Source organism: Oncorhynchus nerka, unplaced genomic scaffold (genome assembly GCF_034236695.1).
Source record: "Oncorhynchus nerka isolate Pitt River unplaced genomic scaffold, Oner_Uvic_2.0 unplaced_scaffold_1625, whole genome shotgun sequence".
In the NCBI taxonomy this organism is placed as follows: Eukaryota; Metazoa; Chordata; class Actinopteri; order Salmoniformes; family Salmonidae; genus Oncorhynchus; species Oncorhynchus nerka.
The window spans coordinates 65,001-85,795 of NW_027039691.1; the positions used below are offsets into that span (position 1 = coordinate 65,001).

Below are 20,795 nucleotides of genomic sequence, written 5' to 3' on the forward strand. Positions count from 1 at the left end.
ATGGAGGGTGGAGTGGGGTGCCTACCTGCCCTGCCTGACATAGCCAGCCTGCATGGCTGCTAACCTCCTCGCACTGAAGTGCAGCCCCTCTCAGCCTTACAGTAAATGAATAACAGCCCCTCTCAGCCTTACAGTAAATGAATAACAGCCCCTCTCAGCCTTACAGTAAATGAATAACAGCCCCTCTCAGCCATAGAGTGACTGAACAACAGCCCCTCTCAGCCATAGAGTGACTGAACAACAGCCCCTCTCAGCCATCAGCCAGAGTGACTGAACAACAACTCCTCTCAGCCATAGAGTGACTGAACAACAACTCCTCTCAATAGTGACTGAATAACCCCTCTCAGCCATAGAGCCATAGAGTGACTGAACAACAGCATATGCAGTAACTCCTCTGAAAATGAAAGGGTGTGTGAAGAGTAGAGACACAGGGCGGGAAGGAGCAGAAGTCAGAGTGTAGGGAAGAGGAGAAGGACCATGAAGAGTAGAGACACAGGGAGGGAAGGAGCAGAAGTCAGAGTGTGGGGAAGAGGAGAAGGACCATGAAGAGTAGAGACACAGGGCGGGAAGGAGCAGAAGTCAGAGTGTAGGGAAGAGGAGAAGGACCATGAAGAGTAGAGACACAGGGAGGGAAGGAGCAGAAGTCAGAGTGTAGGGAAGAGGAGAAGGACCATGAAGAGTAGAGACACAGGGCGGGAAGGAGCAGAAGTCAGAGTGTAGGGAAGGAGGAGAAGGACCATGAAGAGTAGAGACAGGGCGGGAAGGAGCAGAAGTCAGAGTGTAGGGAAGAGGAGAAGGACCATGAAGAGTAGAGACACAGGGCGGGAAGGAGCAGAAGTCCGAGTGTAGGGAAGAGGAGAAGGACCATGAAGAGTAGAGACACAGGGAGGGAAGGAGCAGAAGTCAGAGTGTAGGGAAGGAGGAGAAGGACCATGAAGAGTAGAGACACAGAGCGGGAAGGAGCAGAAGTCAGAGTGTAGGGAAGGAGGAGAAGGGCCATGAAGAGTAGAGACACAGGGCGGGAAGGAGCAGAAGTCAGAGTGTAGGGAAGGAGGAGAAGGGCCATGCGGTATCGTTGTAACCCAGGCAGTGTATCTTTGCTTCTTGCCTTTTTCTGTTTGAGCATGACGTTCCTCCTCTTTCCTCTCCCTCCTCTTCCTTCTTTTCCTCTTTCTCCTCCTCCTCTTCCTCCTCCCCCTCCTTCTCTCCCCCCACCGAGAGCAGCTGTGGCAGGGGGCAGCATCTCCAGCCTTCCCTCCTACTTCAGTCACTAAGGCAGGCTGGCATCCTGAAGCTGCGGGGCTGACATTTCCAGAGGTGCTAAGTCACCCAGGATCTCGTTACTCTCTCTGACAAGTCAGGCGGCGACTAGCTGGCTGGCTGGCAGACTGAACCGGGACTGAGTCTGACGAGTAGAGCCAGGGTTCAGAAGTAACAGGGGGGGGGAGTAGAGCTCTCACATGAACCACTGAACCTCACCACTACAGGGGATGACATCTCAAGGTGTTTACAGGAGATCGGACGAGGTGTAAATCAAGCTTTGGGCCTCACGGTGTACTAATGTTACTACCCCTGGTGTCAGTTAGGTTTGAGAGGAGATGAGTTGTGCGAGGCTAGCCGGGGTCGTGAGGGCTAGGGATTGGTTGACGGCGGGGACAACCATCGCAGTGACAGCTTCCCAGTGTCAATGGAGAGATTGCCCCAAATCCAAAATTCCCTCATGTTTGATTGTCTTGGTTGCACTGGTTGAGAGTGACACAAGAGGGACCTGAGTGACTTCCCCCCACCCAGGGGTTGAAATAGAAGGTATCTATCACTTGTCGTTTCACGCTAACAAGACTAGCAAAATTAGTAATACCACGCATGGTCACAACATACTATATCTGCAGAAGTATGTGGAATCCCATTCAAATTAATGGATTCGGCTATTTCAACCACACCCGTTGCTGACAGGTGTGTAAAACCGAGCACACAGCCATGCAATCTCCATAGACAAACATTAACAGTAGAATGGCCTTACTGAATAGCTCAGCGTTACACTGTCATTGAAAGCCACCTTTCCAACAATCAGTTAGTAAAATGTCTGCCCTGCTAGTGACGCCCCGGTCAACTGTAATTGGTATTATTGTGAAGTAGAAACGTCTAGGAGCGGCTCAGCTGCAAATTTTTAGTCCACACAAGCTCACAGAACGGCAGAGCCGAGTGCTGAAGCGCGTAGAGCGTAAGAATCATCTGTCATCGGTTGCAACACTCACTACCGAGTTCCAAACTGCCTCTGGAAACAACATCAGCAAAAATAACTATTCTTCGGGAACATCGTGAAATGGGTTTCCATGGCCGAGCAGCCGCCCACAAGCCTAAGATCACCATGTGTAATGCCAAGCTTTGGTTAGAGTGGTGTTAAGCTCGCCGCCATTAGACTCTGGAGTAGCGGAAACACGTTTTCTGGAATGATGAATCACGCTTCACCGTCTGGCAGACCAATGGACCAATCTGGGTTTGGTGGATGCCAGGAGGACGCTACCTGTCCCAATACATGGTGCCAACTGTAAAGTTTGGCGGAGGAGAAATAATAATCGTGCTATTATTTCCAGTGAAGGGAAATCTTAACGCTTTTTAGCAATAAATCACGGCAACGATGGAACAGCCTTGAATCATATTGCTGTTCCAAGACAGCATCATATCCCTTGCACCTGACTCCATCTATGAGGTCTAGAAAGGATAGATGTGAGCCCAACCAAACTCATACCCGTTTTAGCCAATACGTTGAAAAGAAATAAATTGAATCAGGTGTACATGTTTCTACATCTAAAAAAAAACGACTCTGCTGATTTTTGGGACGTGTGATTAAGTTCCTAATTGTTTATTTTGTTTCTCACTGTCTGCCCTTCCGCTATGCACCAGACAGAGGGTCTAGAAAGCTCTGTAGATTACGGCTGTGGGGATTTCTCTTGACCTTTCAGCCAAATGCCACGCTGTGTGAGATGTACGAGCATAATCACATCCGACCGGCACGTTGCTTTTCTAATCTTTTCCAGGTCAATTTCTTTCTGCTGCTACCATCATCTCCGTCGTTTATTAGCTGTGTTTAAGATGTCAGGGGCATAGGCTAATGACGGGAGCCACCGAGGGCAAAATAATCCTGTTTTTCCTGCCCCCTCATCCCCTCTTCTTCTTCCACATGATCCCCCCCGACACAATTGTTGCGTAGTTTTCAAGGGCGCTAGCTAGCCTCTTAATGAGGACAAAAAACGAAGCCTGCGTCCCAAATGGCACCCTATTTTCCCTTTATACTTTGTACGAGGACGAGGCCTCCGCTACCGCTGTTTGGTACATACATCGTCAGGATAATAAAGCTCTCTCTGGTCTAATATAGCTTCCAATTCACAGTGACATTTAGCTCCATGCTAGACTCAACCAGAAGACAAAAGCAGAAGAAAAAGCTCAAATCATGGCCAATTAACCAAAAAAATCAAACAGTGAAAATCCTAGCAGGAGATTTTACAGGCAGTGCTCTGAGAAAGGTCAGGCTTCAGTGGAACACAGCTCAGTCTTATTAGAACTAATGAGCACTTTCGTTAGACTGAACTAACGGTGTCGGAAACAGAATAAAACCACCCCCGACTCCCCTCGCAACAAACAGTCTAGGAAAACAGTCAAGTGTTGTTGTGTGGAAGTCATAAAGGCAAATAAGACAAGAGGCCGAACTCATTAGCTGGCTTGATGGCATTATCAAAATTTTAATCTAGAGGTATTTTTTCGGACTAGACTTCAATAGAGTGATACGAAATATGATTTAGTCGGGATATGTGCCTTCAGAAAGTATCCACACCCCTTGTCTTCTTGTCACATTTTGTTGTGTTACAAAGTGAGATTAAAATGGATTCAATTGTTATTTTTAGTCAATGATCTAAACAAAATACTCTGTAATGTCAAAGTGAAAGAAAAATCTAATTATGGAAAATAAAACATGAATATATCTTGATTAGATAAGTATTCGTGAAAGAATACATGTTAGAATCACATTTGGCAGCAATTACAGCTGAGAGTCATTCTGGGTCTCTAAGAGCTTTGAACACTTCAATTGTACCGTATTTGCCAATTATTCTTTTAATAATATTTCAAGCTCTGTCAAGTTGGTTGTTGATCATTGCTAGACAACCATTTCTTGCCAGTCTTGACATAGATTTTCAAGCATTTTTAAGTAAAAACTAAAACAAGGTCAATCAGAAACATGCCATGTCATCTTGGTAAGTAACTCCAGTGTATATTTGTTCTTGTGTTTTAGGTTATTGTCCTGCTGAAAGGTGAATTAGTCTCCCAGAGTCTGTTGGAAAGCAGAATATAAACCAGGTTTTCCTCTAGGATTTTGCCTGTGCTTTGCTATATTCCATTTATTTTTATCCTAAAAAAACTCCCTAGTCCTAGCCGATGACAAGCATACCCATAACATGATGCAGCCATATCCATGCTTGGACATATGGAGAGTGGTACTCAGTGTTGTGTTGTATTTGCCTCAAACATAACACTTTGTTTTCAGGACAAAAAGTGAATTTCTTTGTTACATTTTTTGTAGTTTTACTTTAGTGCCTTATCGCAAAAAAAGAAGCAAGTTTTGGAATATCTGTACTCTGTACAGGCTTCCTTCTTTTCACTCTGTGTCATTTAGGTTAGTATTGTGGAGTAACTAAAATGTTGTTGATCCATCCTCAGTTTTCTCCTATCACAGCCATTAAACTATGTAACTGTTTTAAAGTCACCATTGGTGAAATCCCTGACTGGTTTCCTTCCTCTCCGGCAACTGAGTTAGGAAGGACACCTGTGTCTTTGTAGTGACTGGGTGTATTGATACACCATCCAAAGTGTAATTAATAACTTCAACGTGATCAAAGGAATATTCATTGTCTGTTTAGTTTTTTTGACCATCTACCAATAGGTGCACCTCCTTTTTTGCGAGGCTCTGATATGTCTGTCAGGGGTGATGTAGTGATATGTCTGTCAGGGGTGATGTAGTGATATGTCTGACAGGACTGATGTAGTGATATGTCTGTCAGGACTGATGTAGTGATATGTCTGTCAGGACTGATGTAGTGTTATGTCTATCAGTACTGATGTAGTGATATGTCTGTCAGGGGTGATGTAGTGATATGTCTGTCAGGACAGATGTGATGTAGTGATATGTCTGTCAGGGGTGATGTAGTGATATGTCTATCAGGACTGATGTAGTGATATGTCTGTCAGGACTGGGTGATGTCTGTCAGGGGTGATGTAGTGATATGTCTGTCAGGGTTGATGTAGTGATATGTCTGTCAGGGGTGATGTAGTGATATGTCTGTCAGGACTGATGTAGTGGTATGTCTGGGGTGATGTAGTGATATGTCTGTCAGGACTGATGTAGTGATATGTCTGTCAGGACTGATGTAGTGATATGTCTGTCAGGGGTGATGTAGTGATATGTCTGTCAGGACTGATGTAGTAGTATGTTTGTCAGGGGTGATGTAGTGGCCAGATGTAGTGATCAGGCCAGATGTCTGTCAGGATTGGGGTCAATTCAACTTGAAGTCACTTAATTCAGGAAGTGATTTGAATTAAATGAATGTTTTTACAACTATTAAAATTCATTTCTTCTCCTCTTTAGATTATTGAGCGGTCATTGAAAAAATGTGTCCTTTTTTCAAGATGCCCAATTTCATTTGACTTCCCGAATTGACTGACTTTGAATGTACCCTGATGTCTGCACAGTGATTTATTTCACCTTTATTTGACCAGGTAGGCCAGTTGAGAACAAGTTCTCATTTAGTTCGCATTTCAACTGCGACCTGGCCAAGATAAAGCAAAGCAGTGCGACAAAAACAACAACAACAGAGTTACACGTATACAAACGTACAGTCAATAACACAATTGAAGAAAAAGAAAGTATATATATACAGTGTCTGCAAATGGCGTGAGGAGGTAGGGAATATAGTGAAGTAATTACAATTGATCAGATTAACACTGGAGTAATAGATGAGCAGATGATGATGTGCAAGTAGAAATACTGGTGTGGTCGACTGGGTGGGCTATTTACAGACGGGGTGGGGGATACAACTAGACCAGAGATGTTGTTAACTATATGTGGAATGACAGTGGCATGCTGAGCTGGGTCAGTCATCCTTAGTAAGATAGATATGTATGCTACACGTGTTTGGGTCTGTCATTGCTTGGCGTGCCCTCTCTCTCTCCCTGTGCCTTCATATACAGTATCACACACACACACACACACACACACACACACACACACACACACACACACACACACACACACACACACACACACACACACACACACACACACACACACACACACACACACACACACACACACACACACAAGCTTGATGTTCCATCTCAATGAGAGTGTGTGTGTGTGTATGTGCGTATCTGAGAGGCATGAGACGAGAGATGCAGGGCGACGCGGTGGGGTGCAACAGAGACACGGAAGGACCTCACATCACAGGGGAGGGAACAAGCTGTGTGTGTGCGTGATGGACTGTGACTGCTGGGAGAGCAGAACTACACTTCCTCACAGGGCAGGAAACAGCTGCCAGCTTCACTGAGCATCTGAGCACACACACACGTACACGTACACGTGCGCGCGCACACACACACACACACACACACACACACACACACACACACACACACACACACACACACACACACACACACACACACACACACACACACAATGTGTGGTCAAAACCTCCCACATGAGCACATCTGCCTGGTAAGGTAATGGAAAGAGAATCTGCTTACCTACCATCTACACACCATTCACAACAGGCCATGCCTCACCACATCTACACCAGGCCAGGTCTCACCACATCTACACCAGGCCATATCTCACCATATCTACACCAGGCCATGTCTCACCACATCTACACCAGGCCAGGCCATGTCTCACCACATCTACACCAGGCCATAACTCACAACATCTACACCAGGCCATATCTCACCATATCTACACCAGGCCATGCCACACCACATCTACACCAGGCCATATCTCACCACATCTACAACAGGCCATAACTCACCACATCTACACCAGGCCATAACTCACGACATCTACACCAGGCCATATCTCACCATATCTACACCAGGCCATGCCACACCACATCTACACCAGGCCATATCTCACCACATCTACACCAGGCCATATCTCACCACATCTACACCAGGCCATATCTCACCACATCTACACCAGGCCATAACTCACCACATCTACACCAGGCCATAACTCACCACAACTACACCAGGCCAGGCCATATCTCACCATATCTACACGAGGCCATGTCTCACCACATCTACACCAGGCCATGTCTCACCACATCTACACCAGGCCAGGCCATATCTCACCATATCTACACGAGGCCATGTCTCACCACATCTACACCAGGCCATGCCTCACCACATCTACACCAGGCTATGCCTCACCACATCTACACCAGGCCATGCCTCACCACATCTACAACAGGCCATAACTCACCACATCTACACCAGGCCATGTCTCACCACATCTACACCAGGTCAGGCCTCACCACATCTACACCAGGTCAGGCCTCACCACATCCACACCAGGCCATGCCTCACCACATCTACACCAGGTCAGGCCTCACCACATCTACACCAGGCCATGTCTCACCACATCTACACCAGGTCAGGCCTCACCACATCCACACCAGGCCATGCCTCACCACATCTACACCAGGCCATGTCTCACCAAAATCTACACCAGGCCATGTCTCACCACATCTACACCAGGTCAGGCCATGTCTCCTGAGGTGCTGACCTGTTGCTCCCTCTACAACCACTGTGATTATTACTTTTATTTGACCCTGCTGGTCATCTATGAAGGTTTGAACATCTTGGCCATGTTCTGTTATAATCTCCACCCTGGTACAGCCAGAAGAGGACTGGCCATCCCTCAGAGCCTGGTTCCTCTCTAGGTTTCTTCCTAGGTCTTGGCCATGTACTGTTATAATCTCCCCCCGGCACAGCCAGAAGAGGACTGGCCACCCCTCAGAGCCTGGTTCCTCTCTAGGTCTCTTCCAAGTTCTTGGCCATGTTCTGTTATAATCTCCACCCTGGTACAGCCAGAAGAGGACTGGCCATCCCTCAGAGCCTGGTTCCTCTCTAGGTCTCTTCCAAGGTCTTGGCCATGTTCTGTTATAATCTCCACCCTGGTACAGCCAGAAGAGGACAGGCCACCCCTCAGAGCCTGGTTCCTCTCTAGGTCTCTTCCAAGGTCTTGGCCATGTTCTGTTATAATCTCCACCCTGGTACAGCCAGAAGAGGACTGGCCATCCCTCAGAGCCTGGTTCCTCTCTAGGTTTCTTCCTAGGTTTTGGCCATGTACTGTTATAATCTCTTCCCGGCACAGCCAGCAGAGGACTGGCCACCCCTCAGAGCCTGGTTCCTCTCTAGGTTTATAATCTCTACCCGGCACAGCCAGAAGAGGACTGGCCACCTCTCAGAGCCTGGTTCCTCTCTAGGTTTATAATCTCTACCCGGCACAGCCAGAAGAGGACTGGCCACCCCTCAGAGCCTGGTTCCTCTCTAGGTTTCTTCCAAGGTTCCTTCCTTTTTAAGAATTCTTTTTATAGCCACCATGCTTCTACACCTGCATTGTTTGCTGTTTGGGGTTTTAGGCTGGGTTTCTGTATATTGGCTGATGTACAAAGGGCTTGATAAATACATTTGATATGCGTTTAACTGTGTGTGTGTGTGTTTCTCTCTGTGTTAGGGTTATGGTATGTGTGTGTGTTTCTCTCTGTGTTGGGGTTATGGTATGTGTGTGTGTGTGTGTGTGTGTGTGCGTGTGTTTCTCTCTGTGTTGGGGTCATGGTATGTGTGTGTGTGTGTGTGTGTGTGTTTCTCTCTGTGTTGGGGTTATGGTATGTGTGTGTGTTTCTCTCTGTGTTGGGGTTATGGTATGTGCGTGTGTTTCTCTCTGTGTTGGGGTATGGTATGTGTGTGTGTGTGTGTGTCTCTCTCTCTGTGTTGGGGTTATGGTATGTGTGTCTCTCTCTGTGTTTGGGGTATGTGTATGTCTCTCTCTCTGTGTTTGGGGTTATGGTATGTGTCGTGTGTTTCTCTCTGTGTTTGGGGTTATGGTATGTCTCTCTCTGTGTTGGGGTATGGTATGTGTGTGTGTTTCTCTCTGTGTTTGGGGTATGGTATGTTTCTCTCTGTGTTGGGGTTATGGTATGTGTGTGTTTGGGGTATGTGTATGTTTCTCTCTGTGTTTGGGGTATGGTATGTGTGTTTCTCTCTGTGTTTGGGGTTATGGTATGTCGTGTGTTTCTCTCTCTGTTGTTTGGGGTATGGTATGTTTCTCTCTGTGTTGGGGTTATGGTATGTGTGTGTGTGTGTCTCTCTCTCTCTGTGTTTGGGGTTATGGTATGTCTGTGTTTCTCTGTGTTTGGGGTATGGTATGTCTCTCTCTCTGTGTTTGGGGTATGGTATGTCTCTCTCTCTGTGTTGGGGGGTTATGGTATGGAAGGACAGCATGAATTGAAAAGAGACACCTTTTGATTTTGGATTGGCCTTCTCCTGGCAGACTGGCCGGCCATAAGGTGGGGGGGGGCGGGGGGGGTGGCCCGGGGATAATGGCAGCAGACGGCCTCTCTCCCAGACAGCTGGCGCAACGTTGGCCCAATATGTTTCCATGAAAGAGGCGAGGAAATTTCAGAAGACGTGATGCCTGAATGGCACGCTCGGCGGCAAAGAGAAGATTAAAAATAAAATTAGTTCTCATCTTGCCCGTTTCACCCCCAGATGCACATTTCAGTGCTCAGGACCTGATTGCTGAAGCCATTTACATTAGAAAAAAAAGAGAGGAAGGAAGAAGGGGAGGGAGGGTGGGTAAAAGCTTACAGTTAATTATAAGAAATCATGTGTCACTTCCTGAAGCTAATTCAGATAAACACAGATGTGGCCTGGAGTGTTTTAACCCACTCCACATTCTCTTCTTCTCTTTCTCTACTCCCCTGATTTCACATTCCTGTTTTCGCATCCTAAGCATATTGTGAATCTAAAATGAAAATGACTTCCTTTTGCTGAATCTTTATTTATTTATTTCTCTACCTCCAATCATGGTGGTTCCGGTAATGAGGTGTAAAATATGTACGTTAACGACAACAAAGCTATTTGGTTGGAGGGGGGGAGTTAATTGCTCGTAATCAGGGCCTACGTCCATCTGGTTACCCACGACAACAAACCTCTTCATCCTGATGATGCCTCATTAGACCCATTGTAAATCACTGAGTCTGGAAGGCAGAGCACATATTGAACTAGCTAATGCTAATATTACTTACAGGCTTGTTGCACTGCTCATATAAAACTAGCTAATGCTAATATTACTTACAGGCTTGTTGCACTGCTCATATAAAACTAGCTAATGCTAATATTACTTACAGCACTGCTCTTGCTAATGCTAATATTACTGCTCACTGCTATATAAAACTAGCTAATGCTAATATTACTTACAGCACTGCTTGCTAATGCACTACAGGCTTGTTGCACTGCTCATATAAAACTAGCTAATGCTAATATTACTGACACACTGGTTACACAGTTCAAATTGAACTAGCTAATGCTAATATTACTTACAGGCTTGTTGCACTGCTCATATAAAACTAGCTAATGCTAATATTACTTACAGGCCTGTTGCACTGCTCATATAAAACTAGCTAATGCTAATATTACTTACAGGCTTGTTGCACTGCTCATATAAAACTAGCTAATGCTAATATTACTTACAGGCTTGTTGCACTGCTCATATAAAACTAGCTAATGCTAATATTACTTACAGGCTTGTTGCACTGCTCATATAAAACTAGCTAATGCTAATATTACTGACACACTGGTTACACAGTTCAAATTGAACTAGCTAATGCTAATATTACTTACAGGCTTGTTGCACTGCTCATATAAAACTAGCTAATATTACTGACACACTGGTTACACGGTTCATATTAACCTAGCTAATGCTAATATGACTGACTCACTAGTTACACTGTTCATATTAACCTAGCTAATATCACTGACACGCTCGTTGCACCATACATATTTATGTAGCTTTAGGTTACTAACACACAACTATACCATATTGCACTTGCTTACACAATCAAATCAAAAATATTTAGAAATACCTTTTTGCATCATCAGGTGTCACAAAGTACTTATACAGAAACTCGGCCTAAAACCCCAAAAAGCCAAGCTATGCAGATGTAGAAACACAGACAGTACCTAGGCTACACATCACATATTGACCTAGCATTAGTGTTAGCATGAACTAGCATGAACTAACTGTCACGGGCATCGTAAGAAGCGGACCAAAGAGCAGCATGGTGAGCGTACATATTCCTTTTTATTAGCATGTCACCAAAAAACCAAGACACTATGACCGGGAAGCTTAACAGTGCTATGATGCCTCTAACAAAGTTAACTACCCACACTGAAAGGAGGGGAAACGGGGCTACCTAAGTATGAAACCCAATCAGAGACAACGATAGACAGCTGTCCCTGATTGAGAACCATACCCGGCCAAAACATAGAAATAAAGAAACATAGAAAACAAAACATAGAATGCCCACCCCACATCACACCCTGACCTAAGCAAATAGAGGAATAAAACGTCTCTCTAAGGTCAGGGCGTGACACTAACACACTGTTACAACATCTAATTCTAGAAGCCAGTGGACATATTGAACACATATCGAACATGTGTTAGGCGAACATTTGCCTGGGATTCAATACGAATCTGGAAGTAAGCATTTCATTGGAAGAAGTATACCATGCATATCCCGCCCGACTAATACAAATTTGAACCGTGTTAGATCAGCTTTAAAGCGAGCTTGACATTTGAAGCTCAAGTCCTTAATTGATCCATCCAGCCTCTGTTTTTTGTATAAAAAAAAAAAGCTGAAGGATGGGCCTGGAGAAATGTAATCACTCTCAAATGAACAGACAGACCTATGGATGCAAGGACTGACCGTTCATGATATCAACGTGATCGTTTTCACCATGTTTTGAGGCTATATAGTGTCTGTGTACAGTTCCATTGTTTGCTTACATTTTACATGCGACTAGGCCGGATGCTAGATACTCTGATGTGTGCAGTAACGTCCCTTGGAGATCGTGAAAGAGTGTAGAGTGATACCTTCGCTGAAGGTGATGGGCAGGAGGTATGGATGTATCACCTCCTGGCACGACAAATGCTCCGTCCGCAACCACAGGGCTCTCCAGAGGGTGGTGCGGTCAGCCCAACGCATCACTAGGGGAACACTGCCTGCCCTCCAGGACATCTACAGCAACCGGTATCACAGGAAGGCCAAGAAGATCATTAAGGACCTCAGCCACCCGAGCCATGGTCTGTTCATCCCGCTACCATCCAGAAGGAGGAGACAGTTACAGGTGCGTCAAAGATGGGACCGAAAGACTGATTAACAGCTTCTATCTCCAGGCCATCAGACTGTTAAATAGTCACCACTAGCCAGCCTCAGTATCCTGCCCTGAACCTTAGTCACTGTTACTAGCCGGCTACCACCCAGTACCCTGACCTTAGTCACTGTTACTAGCCGGCTACCACCCAGTACCCGGACCTTAGTCACTGTTACTAGCCGGCTACCACCCAGTACCCTGACCTTAGTCACTGTTACTAGCCGGCTACCACCCAGTACCCTGCCCTGAACCTTAGTCACTGTTACTAGCCGGCTACCACCCAGTACCCTGACCTTAGTCACTGTTACTAGCCGGCTACCACCCAGTACCCTGACCTTAGTCACTGTTACTAGCCGGCTACCACCCAGTACCCTGACCTTAGTCACTGTTACTAGCCGGCTACCACCCAGTACCCTGCCCTGAACCTTAGTCACTGTTACTAGCCGGCTACCACCCAGTACCCTGACCTTAGTCACTGTTACTAGCCGGCTACCACCCAGTACCCTGACCTTAGTCACTGTTACTAGCCGGCTACCACCCAGTACCCTGACCTTAGTCACTGTTACTAGCCGGCTACCACCCAGTACCCCCTGAACCTTAGTCACTGTTACTAGCCGGCTACCACCCAGTACCCTGACCTTAGTCACTGTTACTAGCCGGCTACCACCCAGTACCCTGACCTTAGTCACTGTTACTAGCCGGCTACCACCCAGTACCCTGACCTTAGTCACTGTTACTAGCCGGCTACCACCCAGTACCCTGACCTTAGTCACTGTTACTAGCCGGCTACCACCCAGTACCCTGACCTTAGTCACTGTTACTAGCCGGCTACCACCCAGTACCCCTGACCTTAGTCCCTGACCTTAGTCACTGTTACTAGCCGGCTACCACCCAGTACCCTGACCTTAGTCACTGTTACTAGCCGGCTACCACCCAGTACCCTGACCTTAGTCACTGTTACTAGCCGGCTACCACCCAGTACCCTGACCTTAGTCACTGTTACTAGCCGGCTACCACCCAGTACCCTGACCTTAGTCACTGTTACTAGCCGGCTACCACCCAGTACCCTGACCTTAGTCACTGTTACTAGCCGGCTACCACCCAGTACCCTGACCTTAGTCACTGTTACTAGCCGGCTACCACCCAGTACCCTGACCTTAGTCACTGTTACTAGCCGGCTACCACCCAGTACCCTGACCTTAGTCACTGTTACTAGCCGGCTACCACCCAGTACCCTGACCTTAGTCACTGTTACTAGCCGGCTACCACCCAGTACCCTGACCTTAGTCACTGTTACTAGCCGGCTACCACCCAGTACCCTGACCTTAGTCACTGTTACTAGCCGGCTACCACCCAGTACCCTGACCTTAGTCACTGTTACTAGCCGGCTACCACCCAGTACCCTGACCTTAGTCACTGTTACTAGCCGGCTACCACCCAGTACCCTGCCCTGAACCTTAGTCACTGTTACTAGCCGGCTACCACCCAGTACCCTGACCTTAGTCACTGTTACTAGCCGGCTACCACCCACCTGACCTTAGTCACTGTTACTACCCTGACCTTAGTCACTGTTACTAGCCGGCTACCACCCAGTACCCTGACCTTAGTCACTGTTACTAGCCGGCTACCACCCAGTACCCTGACCTTAGTCACTGTTACTAGCCGGCTACCACCAGTACCCTGACCTTAGTCACTGTTACTAGCCGGCTACCACCCAGTACCCTGACCTTAGTCACTGTTACTAGCCGGCTACCACCCAGTACCCTGCCCTGACCTTAGTCACTGTTACTAGCCGGCTACCACCCAGTACCCTGACCTTAGTCACTGTTACTAGCCGGCTACCACCCAGTACCCTGACCTTAGTCACTGTTACTAGCCGGCTACCACCCAGTACCCTGACCTTAGTCACTGTTACTAGCCGGCTACCACCCAGTACCTGACCTTAGTCACTGTTACTAGCCGGCTACCACCCAGTACCCTGACCTTAGTCACTGTTACTAGCCGGCTACCACCCAGTACCCTGCCCTGAACCTTAGTCACTGTTACTAGCCGGCTACCACCCAGTACCCTGACCTTAGTCACTGTTACTAGCCGGCTACCACCCAGTACCCTGACCTTAGTCACTGTTACTAGCTACCCGGCTACCACCCAGTACCCTGACCTTAGTCACTGTTACTAGCGGCTACCACCCAGTACCCTGACCTTAGTCACTGTTACTAGCCGGCTACCACCCAGTACCCTGACCTTAGTCACTGTTACTAGCCGGCTACCACCCAGTACCCTGACCTTAGTCACTGTTACTAGCCGGCTACCACCAGTACCCTGACCTTAGTCACTGTTACTAGCCGGCTACCATCCAGTACCCTGACCTTAGTCACTGTTACTAGCCGGCTACCACCCAGTACCCTGACCTTAGTCACTGTTACTAGCCGGCTACCACCCAGTACCCTGACCTTAGTCACTGTTACTAGCCGGCTACCACCCAGTACCCTGACCTTAGTCACTGTTACTAGCCGGCTACCACCCAGTACCCTGACCTTAGTCACTGTTACTAGCCGGCTACCACCCAGTACCCTGACCTTAGTCACTGTTACTAGCCGGCAACCACCCAGTACCCTGACCTTAGTCACTGTTACTAGCCGGCTACCACCCAGTACCCTGACCTTAGTCACTGTTACTACCCTGACCTTAGTCACTGCTACCACCCAGTACCCTGACCTTAGTCACTGTTACTAGCCGGCTACCACCCAGTACCCTGACCTTAGTCACTGTTACTACCCTGCCTTAGTCACTGTTACTACCACCCAGTACCCTGACCTTAGTCACTGTTACTAGCCGGCTACCACCCAGTACCCTGACCTTAGTCACTGTTACTAGCCGGCTACCACCCAGTACCCTGCCCTGAACCTTAGTCACTGTTACTAGCCGGCTACCACCCAGTACCCTGACCTTAGTCACTGTTACTAGCCGGCTACCACCCAGTACCCTGACCTTAGTCACTGTTACTAGCCGGCTACCACCCAGTACCCTGACCTTAGTCACTGTTACTAGCCGGCTACCACCCAGTACCCTGACCTTAGTCACTGTTACTAGCCGGCTACCACCCAGTACCCTGACCTTAGTCACTGTTACTGCTGGCTACCACCCAGTACCCTGACCTTAGTCACTGTTACTACCTTAGAGACTGCTGGCTACCACCCAGTACCCTGACCTTAGTCACTGTTACTGCTGGCTACCACCCAGTACCCTGACCTTAGTCACTGTTATGCACCTAGAGACTGCTGGCTACCACCCAGTACCCTGACCTTAGTCACTGTTACTAGCCGGCTACCACCCAGTACCCTGACCTTAGTCACTGTTACTAGCCGGCTACCACCCAGTACCCTGACCTTAGTCACTGTTACTAGCTGGCTACCACCCAGTACTCTACCATGCACCTTAGAGACTGCTGGCTACCACCCAGTACTCTACCATGCACCTTAGAGACTGCTGGCTACCACCCAGTACTCTACCATGCACCTTAGAGACTGCTGGCTACCACCCAGTACTCTACCATGCACCTTAGAGACTGCTGGCTACCACCCAGTACTCTACCATGCACCTTAGAGACTGCTGGCTACCACCCAGTACTCTACCATGCACCTTAGAGACTGCTGGCTACCACCCAGTACTCTACCATGCACCTTAGAGACTGCTGGCTACCACCCAGTACTCTACCATGCACCTTAGAGAGCTACCACCCACTCTACCATGCACCTTAGAGACTGCTGGCTACCACCCAGTACTCTACCATGCACCTTAGAGACTGCTGGCTACCACCATGCAGTGCTCTACCTACCATGCACCTTAGAGACTGCTGGCTACCACCCAGTACTCTACCACGCACCTTAGAGACTGCTGGCTACCACCCAGTACTCTACCATGCACCTTAGAGACTGCTGGCTACCACCCAGTACTCTACCATGCACCTTAGAGACTGCTGGCTACCACCCAGTACTCTACCATGCACCTTAGAGACTGCTGGCTACCACCCAGTACTCTACCATGCACCTTAGAGACTGCTGGCTACCACCCAGTACTCTACCATGCACCTTAGAGACTGCTGGCTACCACCCAGTACTCTACCATGCACCTTAGAGACTGCTGTCTTTATGTACAGAGTCATTGACCACTGGTCACTTTAATAACGTTTACATGCTGGTTAATCTACTTTATATGTATATTTGACTTTTTTTAATTAACTTTCTTTTTACCCCCTTTTTCTCCCAAATTGGTAGTTACGGGCTTGTCCCATCACTGCAACTCCCGTACGGACTCGGGAGAGGCGAAGTTCGAGAGCCAAGCTAACAGGGACGTAAACAAGTATGTGCACAAAATTTGAGCGAAATAAGCTTTTTGTGCTCATGGAACATTGAAACATCAGACCAACACTTTACATGTTGCATTTATGTATTTGTTCATTGTAACTACTGCTTTTCTGTTCATATTCTGTCCATAATGTCTATACACACCATCCTACACATATATTTATATTCCAGACTCTGACATTGTGTCACACCCTTACCTTGGAGATCCTTTTATTGTCTCTATTTTGGTTTGGTCAGGGTGTGAGTTGGGGTGGGCATTCTATGTTTTGTGTTCTATGTTTTCTATTTCTTTGTGTTTGGCCGGGTATGGTTCTCATACTTTGGTACCCTTTTTCCCCACCTGTGTTTGTGGGAAGTTGACTTTGTTTAGAGCACTTTGCTTTTGAGCTTCACGGTTGGTGTTTGTAGTGTTTATTGTTTTGCTTTTGAGCTTCACGGTTGGTGTTTGTAGTGTTTATTGTTTTGTTTGTTTGTCTGTCATTTTGATTAAAATAAAGAAAATGTACTTTTGTGTGTGTATTTTCTTGTTAGGTATTACTGCACTGTTGGGAGCTAAAAACATAAGGATTTCGCTGTATCTGTGATAACATCTGCAAAATATGTGTACTCAAACAATAAAATTAGATTTAAATTAATTTAATCAAGCTACAGATGTAGGATCTTAATTTGCAGGAAATTGAACACTTATGAGGTAAATTTGATATGTTTTTCAGTCTTGATTGTCCCTTACAAAAAATCTATCATACTCTTCAAAATGTTCTATTAATTATAATCACGTAATTGATTTATTTTGACGCTGCAATATAATTTTTCTGCGGTAGGAAACTGGCTCAAATTAAGATCCTACATATGTATGTAGCCTATTGATTCTGTCTTGATGAAGAAATACAACAAACATGTTTTGTTACTTCTCTGTAACACCTAACAATTTATTAAGTTGGAAATTCATAGAAAGTGAAAATATACAGTATTTTATATACAAATATATTTTCCACTGTGAAATTAATATACAGAGCTATGCATGTAAAGACAGACAGATATTTAGATTGCTCTATTTGAAACTCAAATCACAATAAATTGCTTTATTTCGTGGGTTATAATACTACATATCAGAGGGACTAAAGTCCTATGACTTAAAAGTTATGCGCATCATTAATTAAATTGACAATTGAAAATTGATTTTACAATGTGATTTTCTGGAATTTTTTTCCTCATTTTGTCTGTCATAGTTGAAGTGTACCTATGATGAAAATTACAGGCCTCTCATCTTTTTAAGTGGGAGAACTTGCACAATTGGTGGCTGAATAACTACTTTTTGCACCACTGTATCTTATGAAATGCAAAATATCATAATCATTTGAGTGTTTTTCCAGATTTACGTTTACTATGTTATGTCTAACCCCTGAGTCCAGGTTAGCTCTGTAACATCATCTGGCTTTTCCAGTTGGAAAACGTCAACCTTTTAACCGTTCTCACTAACTGATCAGCACCATAGGAGGTTCTCACTAACAGATCAGCACCATAGGAGGTTCTCACTAACTGATCAGCACCATAGGAGGTTCTCACTAACAGATCAGCACCATAGGAGGTTCTCACTAACAGATCAGCACCATAGGAGGTTCTCACTAACAGATCAGCACCATAGGAGGTTCTTACTAACTGATCAGCACCATAGGAGGTTCATACTAATAGATCAGCACCATAGGAGGTTCTCACTAACAGATCAGCACCATAGGAGGTTCTCACTAACAGATCAGCACCATAGGAGGTTCATACTAATAGATCAGCACCATAGGAGGTTCTTACTAACTGATCAGCACCATAGGAGGTTCTTACTAACTGATCAGCACCATAGGAGGTTCTCACTAACTGATCAGCACCATAGGAGGTTCTCACTAACAGATCAGCACCATAGGAGGTTCATGAATTACTTTGCAACTACGCATCTTCCGATCCAAAAGGTTGTTTGTGGGAAGTTTTAGCTTAGTATCTTTCTGAGGCTGTTGTTTGTGGGAATAGTATCTTATAATAGAATAGCTTAGTATCTTTCTGAGGCTGTTTGTGGGAATAGCTTAGTATCTTTCTGAGGCTGTTGTTTGTGGGAATAGTATCTTATAATAGAATAGCTTAGTATCTTTCTGAGGCCTGGGACCTTTTTCATGTAGTCTGGAATCTGAATTGATATGCTCTGTTTCACCGTGGTTTCCCAAAGTTTCACCTTTGTTTCCAAGTGGTTTCACCGTGGTTTCACCTTTGTTTCCCAGTGGTTTCACCTTTGTTTCAAAGTGGTTTCACCGTGGTTTCACCTTTGTTTCCCAGTGGTTTCACCTTTGTTTCAAAGTGGTTTCACCGTGGTTTCACCTTTGTTTCCAAGTGGTTTCACCGTGGTTTCCCAGTGGTTTCACCTTTGTTTCCAAGTGGTTTCCCAGTGGTTTCACCTTTGTTTCAAAGTGGTTTCACCGTGGTTTCCAAGTGGTTTCACCGTGGTTTCCCAGTGGTTTCACCTTTGTTTCAAAGTGGTTTCACCGTGGTTTCCCAGTGGTTTCACCTTTGTTTCCAAGTGGTTTCACCGTGGTTTCACCGTAGTTTCACCTTTGTTTCAAAGTGGTTTCACCGTGGTTTCACCGTGGTTTCATCATGGTTTCCCCTTTGATTCACCGTGGTTTCACCTTTGTTTCAAAGTGGTGGTTTCACCGTGGTTTCACCTTTGTTTCACCTTTGTTTCACCATGGTTTAACTTTGTTTCACCATTGTTTCACCATTGTTTCACCGCGGTTTCACCTTTGTTTCACTGTGGTTTCACCATGGTTTCACAGTGGTTTCCCTACATTTACCCATGGTTTCACCATGGTCTCACCGTGGTTTCACCTTTGTTTTGCTTGCATATCAATTTGGATTACAGGCTGGAGACACAGGGTCCAAGAAATCCCTTAGATACAGTAGAAACCAAGCTGATGACATTTTGGATTGGAAGATGCTTAGTCGCGTACACATGGGAAAACAACGTACTGTGACACGCAGTCTCTATTGCATCCTCTTATTGTTGCTAGCAGACGGTTCACACATTTTTATCTCTTGCTCTGCCTGTTGGGAGAGACTGGGGTTCGTCTGGACACGGCCACAGTCCCAACAGATGGGGAGAGCATCTTTAAGTTCAGCCGAGGGAGCATAGTGGAGGTTGGGCAGGGCTGCACAACGCTTTGGCTAAAAGAGAAAGACATAACAAGTTTATTACTTTGGTGCAGATGCATTTTTTTTGTCTTGCATGGCAATGGGAGTGATGATACAATATAGATATGTGACCAAAAGGTTTAGACAGAGAAGGGGTTTTAGACTCATTAAGTATATGGCCATTATAGCATTGTTTGGATGGAATGATTAGATACCACACACACATAGTCACTTTACCCTGCCTTCATGTACATATCTACCTCAAATACCTTATTATTATCTATCCTGATGCTAAGTCACTTTACCCTGCCTTCGTGTACATATCTACCTCAAATACCTTATTATTATCTATCCTGATGCCTAGTCATTTTACCCTGCCTTCATGTACATATCTACCTCAAATACATTATTATTATCTATCCTGATGCCTAGTCACTTTACCCTGCCTTCATGTACATATCTACCTCAAATACCTTATTATTATCTATCCTGAAGCCTAGTCACTTTACCTTCATGTACATATCTACCTCAAATACCTTATTATTATCTATCCTGAAGCCTAGTCACTTTACCTTCATGTACATATCTACCTCAAATACCTTATTATTATCTATCCTGAAGCCTAGTCACTTTACCTTCATGTACATATCTACCTCAAATACCTTATTATTATCTATCCTGAAGCCTAGTCACTTTACCCTGCCTTCATGTACATATCTTCCTCAAATACCTTGTACCTCTGCACATTGATCTGGTCCTGGTACTTCCTGTATA

General features: G+C 45.9%; 1 long non-coding RNA gene across 1 annotated transcript; it reads left to right on the forward strand.

The window, feature by feature from the left end:
- Positions 1-10,561: 10,561 nt before the first annotated feature.
- LOC135568320 (uncharacterized) lies at positions 10,562-17,360 on the forward strand. Its single transcript, XR_010462610.1, has 2 exons — positions 10,562-12,456; positions 16,761-17,360. It is a non-coding gene; the product is annotated as an uncharacterized LOC135568320 (long non-coding RNA).
- Positions 17,361-20,795: the final 3,435 nt, after the last annotated feature.